Consider the following 9,131-nt stretch of genomic DNA (forward strand, 5'->3'; position numbering starts at 1 on the left):
AGTGGATGGATGTGAGTGGTGAAGTGGTAATAGGGAAGAGAGATTGAGGTGATTGGTGAAGAGTTTTGGGGAAGAGTGTTTATTGGGAAGAGAGGATGAACATTGAGAAGAGGGAAGATAGTGAGTGGTGGTAGATGGGGATCCTGTGGGGTCCACAGATGCTGAGATGATCCTGTGGGGTCCACAGATCCTGAGGTGTCAAGGAATTGCATCCCTGCACCAATTAGGCATGTAAAATGCCTTTGCATGCAATTCTGGCGTTTAAACGCCGAATTGATGCTTGTTCTGGGCGTTCAGCGCCTAGATACAGCATGTTTCTGGCGTTGAATGCCAGTTCTATGCTTGTTTCTGGCATTCAGCGCCAGCTTTCCTCAGTTTGCATTCCTGGCGTCTGAACGCCAGGATGCTGCTTGTTTCTGGCGTTCAATGCCAGATCCATGCTCTATTCTGGCGTTGAACGCCAACCAGATGCTTCTTACTGGCGTTTAAACGCCAGTAAGCTCCTGTTCCAAGGTGTGCTCTTTTTGATTTTTCTTCAATTTTTTTAGTTGTTTTTGTGACTCCACATGATCATGAACCTATGAAGACATATAACTAATAAAAAATATAATTAAATAAAAATTGGGTTGCCTCCCAACAAGCGCTTCTTTAATGTCAATAGCTTGAGTGGGCTCTCATGGAGCCTCATAGATGTTCAAAGCATTGTTGAGATTTCCCAACACCAAACTTAGAGTTTGGATATGGGAGTTCAACACGAAACTTAGAGTTTGGTTGTGGCCTCCCAACACCAAACTTAGAGTTTGACTGTGGGGGCTCTGGTTGACTCTGTTTTGAGAGAAGCTTATTGTGCCTCTTTTCCATGTTTACAGAAGGATGTCCTTGAGTTTTAAACTCAAGGGAGTCCTCATTCAATTGAAGGACTAGTTCACCTCTGTTAACATCAATCACAGCTCTTGCTGTGGCTAGGAAGGGTCTTCCAAGGATGATGGATTCATCCTCATCCTTCCTACTATCTAGGATTATGAAATCAGCAGGAATGTAAAGGCCTTCAACCTCTACTAATATGTCCTCTACTTGTCCATAAGCCTATTTTCTGGAATTGTCTGCCATCTCTAATGAGATTTTAGCAGCTTGCACCTCAAAGATTCCCAATTTCTCTATTACAGAGAGTGGCATGAGGTTTATTCCTGACCCTAGGTCACATAGAGCCTTCTCAAAGGTTATGGTGCCTATGGTACAAGGTATTAGAAACTTTCCAGGATCCTGTTTCTTCTGAGGCAATCTCAGTTGATCCAATGCATTTAGTTCATTGGTGAACAGGGGAGGTTCATCTCCCCAAGTCTTATTACCAAATAGATTGGCATTCAGCTTCATGATTGCACCAAGGAACTTGGTGACTTGTTCTTCAGTGACATCCTCATTCTCTTCTGAAGAGGAATACTCATCAGAGCTCATGAAGGGCGTAAGGAGGTTTAATGGAATCTCTATGGTCTCTAGATGAGCCTCAGAGTCCTTTGGTTCCTCAAAGGGAAACTCCTTATTGATCACTGGACGTCCCAGGAGGTCTTCCTCCTTGGGATTCACGTCCTCCCCTTCCCTCTTGGATTCGGCCATGATGGTTATATCAATGGCCTTGCACTCTCCTTTTGGATTCTCTTCTGTATTGCTTGGGAGAGTACTAGGAGGGGTTTCAGTGATTCTTTTACTCAGCTGGCCCACTTGTACTTCCAAATTTCTAATGGAGGACCTTGTTTCATTCATGAAACTCACAGTGGCCTTAGATAGATCAGAGACTAAGTTTGCTAAATTAGAGGTATTTTGTTCAGAGTTTTCTGTCTGTTGCTGAGTGGATGATGGAAAAGGCATGCTATTGCTAAACCTGTTTCTTCCACCATTATTAAAGCCTTGTTGAGGCTTTTGTTGATCTTTCCATGAGAGATTTGGGTGATTTCTCCATGAGGGATTATAGGTGTTTCCATATGGTTCACCCATGTAATTCACCTCTGCAATTGCAAGATTCTCAGGATCATAAGCTTCTTCTTCAGAAGATGCCTCTTGAGTACTGTTGGATGCAGCTTGCATTCCATTCAGACTCTGAGAAATCATATTGACTTGTTGAGTCAATATTTTATTCTGAGCCAATATGGCATTCAGAGTATCAATTTCAAGAACTCCCTTCTTCTGAGGCGTCCCATTACTCACAGGATTCCTCTCAGAAGTGTACATGAACTGGTTATTAGCAACCATGTCAATGAGTTCTTGAGCTTCTGCAGGCGTTTTCTTTAGGTGAATGGATCCACCTGCAGAAGTATCCAATGACATCTTAGCTAATTCAGACAGACCATCATAGAATATATCCAGGATGGTCCATTCTGAAAGCATGTCAGAAGGACACTTTTTGGTCAATTGCTTGTATCTCTCCCAAGCTTCATAGAGGGATTCACCTTCCTTTTGTCTGAAGATTTGAACATCCACTCTAAGCTTACTCAGCTTTTGAGGAGGAAAGAACTTGGCTAAGAAAGCCGTGACCAGCTTATCACAAGAGTTCAGGCTATCTTTGGGTTGAGAGTCTAACCACACTCTAGCTCTGTCTCTTACAGTAAATGGGAAAAGCATGAGCTTGTAGACTTCAGGATCTACTCCATTAGTCTTAACAGTATCACATATCTGCAAGAATTCAGTTAAGAACTGAAAGGGATCTTCAGATGGAAGTCCATGAAACTTGCAGTTTTGCTGCATCAGAGAAACTAATTGAGGTTTCAGCTCAAAATTGTTTGCTCCAATGGTAGGGATGGAGATGCTTCTTCCATGAAAATTGGAATTAGGTGCAGTAAAGTCACCAAGCATCCTCCTTGCATTATTATTATTTTCGGCTGCCATCTCCTCTTCCTGTTCGAAAATTTCTGTAAGGTTATCTCTGGATTGTTGTATTTTAGCTTCTCTTAGTTTCCTCTTCAGAGTCCTTTCAGGTTCAGGGTCTGCTTCAACAAGAATGTTCTTGTCCTTGCTCCTACTCATATGAAAAAGAAAGGAATAGAAAAATAATAATAATAGGGATCCTTTTCACCCAGGTATAGAGGTTCCCCTGTGTGAGTAGAAGAAGAAAAGAATGTAATGTAAAGAAGGGAAGAAAAGAAAATTCGAACACATATGGAAGAGGGGGTTCAAATTTGGGTGAGATGGAGTGTTAGTAGGTGAATAAATAAATAGAAGGAGATGAGAGAGAATGAGGATTTTCGAAAATAAAATTTTGAAAAGGGGTTAGTGATTTTCAAAAATTAGGAATGAAATCAAATTAAAATTAAAAATTGAAACAATTAGTTAATTAAAAAGAATTTTTGAAAAAGAGGGAAGAGATTTTCGAAAATTAGAGGGAGAGAGTTAGTTAGGTAGTTTTGAAAAAGATAAGAAACAAACAAAAAGTTAATTAGTTAGTTGAAACAAATTTGAAAATCAAATTTGAAAAGATAAGAAGATAAGAAGTTAGAAAAGATATTTTAAAATCAAATTTTTGAAAAAAAGATATGTTTTAAAAAGATATGATTAAAAGGATATGATTTTGAAAAAGATAAGATAAAAAGATCTTTTTGAAAAGATATGATTGAAATTAGTTTTGAAAAAGATTTGATTTTTAAAATCACAATTAATGACTTGATTCACAAGATATGATTCTAGAACTTAAACTTTGAATCTTTCTTAACAAGTAAGTAACAAACTTGAAATTTTTGAATCAAAACATTAATTGTTGAGGATATTTTCGAAAATTATGAGATAAAATTAAGAAAAAGATTTTTGAAAAATATTTTTAAAAGTTTCGAAAATAAATAAGAAAAATGAAAAAGATTTGATTTTTGAAAAAGATTTTGAAAAAGATAAGATTTTTAAATTGAAAATTTGATTTGACTCATAAGAAACAACTAATTTTAAAAAGTTTGGAAGAAGTCAATCCAAATTTTCGAAATTTATGAGTGAGAAAGGGAAAGATATTTTTTTATTTTTGAATTTTTAATGATGAGAGAGAAAAACATAAAAAAATGACTCACAACATGAAAATTATGAATCAAAACACATGATGCATGCAAGAACACTATGAATATCAAGATGAACACCAAGAACACTTTGAAGATCATGATGAACATCAAGAACATATTTTTGAAAAATTTTTGATGCAAAGAAAACATGCAAGATACCAAACTTAGAAATTTTTCATGTATAGACACTATGAATGCAAGAATGCATATGAAAAACAAGAAAAGACACAAAACAAGAAAATATGAAGATCAAACAAGAAGACTGGCCAAGAACAACTTGAAGATCATGAAGAACACTATGAATGCATGAATTTTTGAAAAATGCAAAGAATTTTTAGAAAAAATGCAATTGACACCAAACTTGAAATTGACTCAAGACTCAAACAAGAAACACAAAATATTTTTGATTTTTATGATTTTATGATTTTTTTTTTGGATTTTTCGAAAATTAATGTGAAAAAGAAAATTAAGGATTCCAAAATTTTTAAGAAGAATTCCAGGAATCTTTCAATATTAGCCCAAAGCTCCAATCAAAGGGTTGGACATGGCTTAATAGCCAGCCAGCTTTAGGATATAAATCAGGCATGCAACAACTGATATTCAAATTAACTTGCCTCTATGCTGATGGTTGGAAGCCCCTATCCAAAAGAATTAGACCTGGCTTTACAGCCAGCCAGGCTTCACCGCCAGCCAGGCTTCAACATGCTTCATGAAACACTAGAATTTATTCTTAAAAATTTAGAATAATTTTCGAAAACAGATGAGAAATTTTTGAAAGATTTTTGAAAATTTTTTGAAAATAAAACAAAAAGAAAATTACCTAATCTGAGCAACAAGATGAACCATCAGTTGTCCAAACTCGAACAATCCCCGGCAACGGCGCCAAAAACTTGGTATGCGAAATTGTTACTCTGAGGTTGTAAAATTTGTTGTTCGTTCTCTCCCTGGCATGGCGCCAATAACTGGTGCACAATACCATGGTCCAAACATAACTTCACAACTTCGCACAACTAACCAGCAAGTGCACTGGGTCGTCCAAGTAATAAAACCTTACTTGAGTAAAGGTCGATCCCATGGAGATTGTCGGTATGAAGCAAGCTATGGTCACCTTGTAAATCTCAGTCAGGCGGATATCAAATGGTTATGGAGTTTTCGAAAATAAATAAGAGAAATAAATAGAAAATAAAGATAGAAATACTTATGTAATTCATTGGTGAGAATTTCAGATAAGCGTATAGAGATACTTTCGTTCTTCTGAACTTCTGCTTTCCTGCTGTCTTCATCCAATCAGTCCTACTCCTTTCCATGGCAAGCTTTATGTAAGGGCATCACCGTTGTCAATGGCTACATCCCATCCTCTTGTGAAAAAGGTCCAAATGCTCTGTCACAGCACGGCTAATCATCTGAGGTTCTCGATCATACTGGAATAGGATTCACCCTCCTTTTGTGTCTGTCACTACGCCCAGCACTCGTGAGTTTGAAGTTCGTCACAGTCATTCAATCCCTGAATCCTACTCGAAATACCACAGACAAGGTTTAGACTTTCCGGACTCTCATGAATGCCGCCATCAATCTAGCTTATACCACGAAGATTCTGATTAAGAGATCCAAGAGATATTCATTCAATCTAAGGTGGAACAGAAGTGGTTGTCAGGCACGCGTTCGTAAGGGAATGATGATGATTGTCACGTTCATCACATTCATATTGAAGTGCAAATGAATATTTTAGAAGCGGAATAGGTTAAATTGAATAAAGAAACAGTAGTACTTTGCATTAATTCATAAGGAACAGCAGAGCTCCACACCTTAATCTATGGAGTGTAGAAACTCTACCGTTGAAAAATACATAAGTGAAAGGTTCAGGCATGGCCGAATGGCCAGCCCCCAAACGTGATCAATATGATCCAAAGACAAACTAAAATCATAAGATGTCTAATACAATAGTAAAAAGTCCTATTTATACTAAACTAGTTACTAGGGTTTACAGAAGTAAGTAATTGATGCATAAATCCACTTCCAGGGCCCACTTGGTGTGTGCTTGGGCTGAGCTTGAAGTTTACACGTGCAGAGGCTTCTTCTGGAGTTGAACGCCAAGTTGTAACGTGTTTTTGGCGTTCAACTCTGGTTCGTGACGTGTTTCTGGCGTTTAACTCCAGACTGCAGCGTAGAACTGGCGTTCAACGCCCTTTTGCGTCGTCTAAACTCGGCCAAAGTATAGACTATTATATATTGCTGGAAAGCCCTGGATGTCTACTTTCCAACGCAATTGGAAGCGCGCCATTTTAAGTTCTGTAGCTCCAGAAAATCCACTTTGAGTGCAGGGAGGTCAGAATTCAACAGCATCAGCAGTCCTTCTTCTACCTCTGAATATGATTTTTACTCAAGTCCCTCAATTTCAGCCAGAAAATACCTGAAATCACAGAAAAACACATAAACTCATAGTAAAGTCCAGAAATGTGAATTTAACATAAAAACTAATAAAAACATCCCTAAAAGTAACTAGATCCTACTAAAAACATACTAAAAACAATGCCAAAAAGCGTATAAATTATCCGCTCATCAGTCTCCAAATAGGTGGAAGCCATTGCAACAACTACCTGTGATGCATCAATTGTTCTTCAATTTCTTAAGAAACACATCTTCACTAGATATGGGGTGCCTAAAGGCCTTATTAGTGATGGTGGCAGCCACTTTTGCAATAGACAGATGGAAAAACTGCTTTACAAATATGGAGTAATTCATAAAGTAGCTACACCATATTACCCTCAAACTAATGGCCAGGCTGAATTAGCAAACAGGGAGTTAAAGAAAATCTTGGAGAAGACAGTGGGGATCACAAGGAAGGATTGGGCAAGAAAATTGGAAGATGCTCTGTGGGCATATAGAACAGCATTCAAAACTCCAATTGGAAAGTCACCCTTCCAGCTAATCTATGGGAAATCATGTCACCTTCCTGTGGAGCTAGAACATAAAGCTTACTAGGCTACTAAGCTCCTCAATCTTGACCCTCTAGTAGCAGGAGAGAAGAGGCTGCTGTAACTTAATGAGTTAGAGAAATTCAGATTAGAAGCTTATGAAAATGCAAAAATATACAAAGAGAAAGCTAAGAAGTGGCATGATAAGAAAATCCTGAAAAGGGAGTTCAAACCAGGGCAACAAGTGCTCCTGTACAATTCTAGGCTCAAGGTTTTCCCTAGCAAACTCAAATCTAAATGGACTGGCCCGTATCTGATAACCAAGGTTTTCCCACATGGAAGCCTTGAACTGCTGAATGAAACCACAAAAGAGATAATCACAGCAAATGGCCAAAGAGCTAAGCATTATCTGGGAGGATCTTGGAACAAGGAAGAGAGTGTTCAGGAGCTGGGGTGAACAAAGAAGGAAGACGTCAAGCTACTGACGATAAACAAGCGCTTGTTGGGAGGCAACCCAACCAAAGGTAGTTTTTTTTCTTAACTATTTCAATAAAAGGGTTAAGTAGATTTATCTGTATTGCAAGGGGCTAAGTTTGGTGTTACACACCAAAACAATTTAAGGGTAAATGAAGGATGCTAAGTTTGGTGTCCCACCAAAAATTCTAATTAAAAACATGTTTCAACCCTCTGTATAAAGGGTAATTAGCTCCAAACAATCAGGAAAACTACTTGACCATTGTCTGCTTTCTAGTCTTTAGTTTTATTCTCTTTAGCAAAAGCACAAGGTTTCATATATATGGTTGAGCTGTTGCATAAAACGTAACGGCAAGGAACTAATTTTGGTGTTCACACACCAAAGTAAGTTCAAAAGCCTACAAACATCTATGCATATTAACCGTTTTTCAAGTGCTTGGGAGACAAGCAACTTTCACTACCAGTGCAGAAAAACGTTCAACTTTTTGGAAGAACTATACATCATCAGCAAGAAAAGCTTAAAAGCTAAGAAGGAGGATGAAAGACTAAGCAAGAGGATACCAAAAGGTTGTATGGTTACTCAACTATTTATATCTGCTGCGCTTTAGTTGAAAGTTTAATTGTTCTCCTTGTTGATAAGTTTACCCTTATCTGCACTCTGTTGGTTTACTATCCTGTTATCATTCAAATAAATGATCTAGTATAAGTGTCTGCATCACTCATCCTACTTGAATATATGTCTTGTTTCCTCTGAATAAATAAGAGAAAAATGTCGAAACAGGAAGTAAATGTCCAATGTGGTAGGAATAGTAATAGAGTTCAGTGGTGGTATGTATCATTGCTAAAGCAAGCTCATTAATAAAAGATAAAGGTTAGGATGATCCCTTGTAGTGTGAACCTAGTTGCTGTTGTAAAACCTTCAATTAATAATTATCCTTGGAAAAATAAAGAGCAAGAAAAGGAAGGAAGAAAAGCCAATAATTGGCAACAAAAATGAAAGAAACAAATGAAAATGCTAAGACTCCAATAGCTTGGACCTTAGGATATATGCCTGTGATGCTATTGTATTAGGATCTTCTTGGATTAGTAGGTTCTGAGGAGTATTTTCAAACTTGGTAACTTGGATTAACTAATCAGGGATTACCAACCGAAAATCCACCATCAAGAGCAACCTAATTACAAAGCATTTAGTAGCCCAAAGAGGTGCTGGGCATCAATGTCTTAGGATGAATTGTGAGCCGAGTGTCTGTGGTGGAGATGTGTTGACTAAAAAACAAAGCTAAAAAGCTGCTGCAACACATAACACTTAGCTTTGAATAAAAATATATAAGCTTCTCAGTAGGAAAGACAAAAGAAAATCAAAACACCAAGGATGGATGAATAACAAGGCTCACAGTAGCAACTTTGGTTATCATTTGAAGGGACATTTCAAGCATGAAATCTAATAAAAGAAGAGCTTCAATTGCATCTGCATAAAACCCCATGAACCAAATTCAATTACCTGCTAAATAAGAACATATATGCTTCTCTGATTTCTTTCATTTCTTCTCATGTTTTAGTGCTTGCTTGGGGACAAGTAAGATTTAAGTTTGGTGTTGTGATGACAAGTCATCTTATGCTAGTTTCACAAGCATTTTTCATTTGTTTCATTAGGTTTTATGCACTTTCTTGCACAACAAGTAAGTGGTTGGAGTGGAATTTCATGATTATT

General features: G+C 37.5%; 1 non-coding gene across 1 annotated transcript; it reads left to right on the forward strand.

The window, feature by feature from the left end:
- Positions 1-2,376: 2,376 nt before the first annotated feature.
- Positions 2,377-2,484, forward strand: LOC112753865 (small nucleolar RNA R71). The gene has a single exon (XR_003178228.1). It is a non-coding gene; the product is annotated as a small nucleolar RNA R71 (small nucleolar RNA).
- The last annotated feature ends 6,647 nt before the right edge of the window (positions 2,485-9,131 follow it).

Source organism: Arachis hypogaea, chromosome 15, assembly GCF_003086295.3.
Source record: "Arachis hypogaea cultivar Tifrunner chromosome 15, arahy.Tifrunner.gnm2.J5K5, whole genome shotgun sequence".
Classification (NCBI taxonomy): Eukaryota; Viridiplantae; Streptophyta; class Magnoliopsida; order Fabales; family Fabaceae; genus Arachis; species Arachis hypogaea.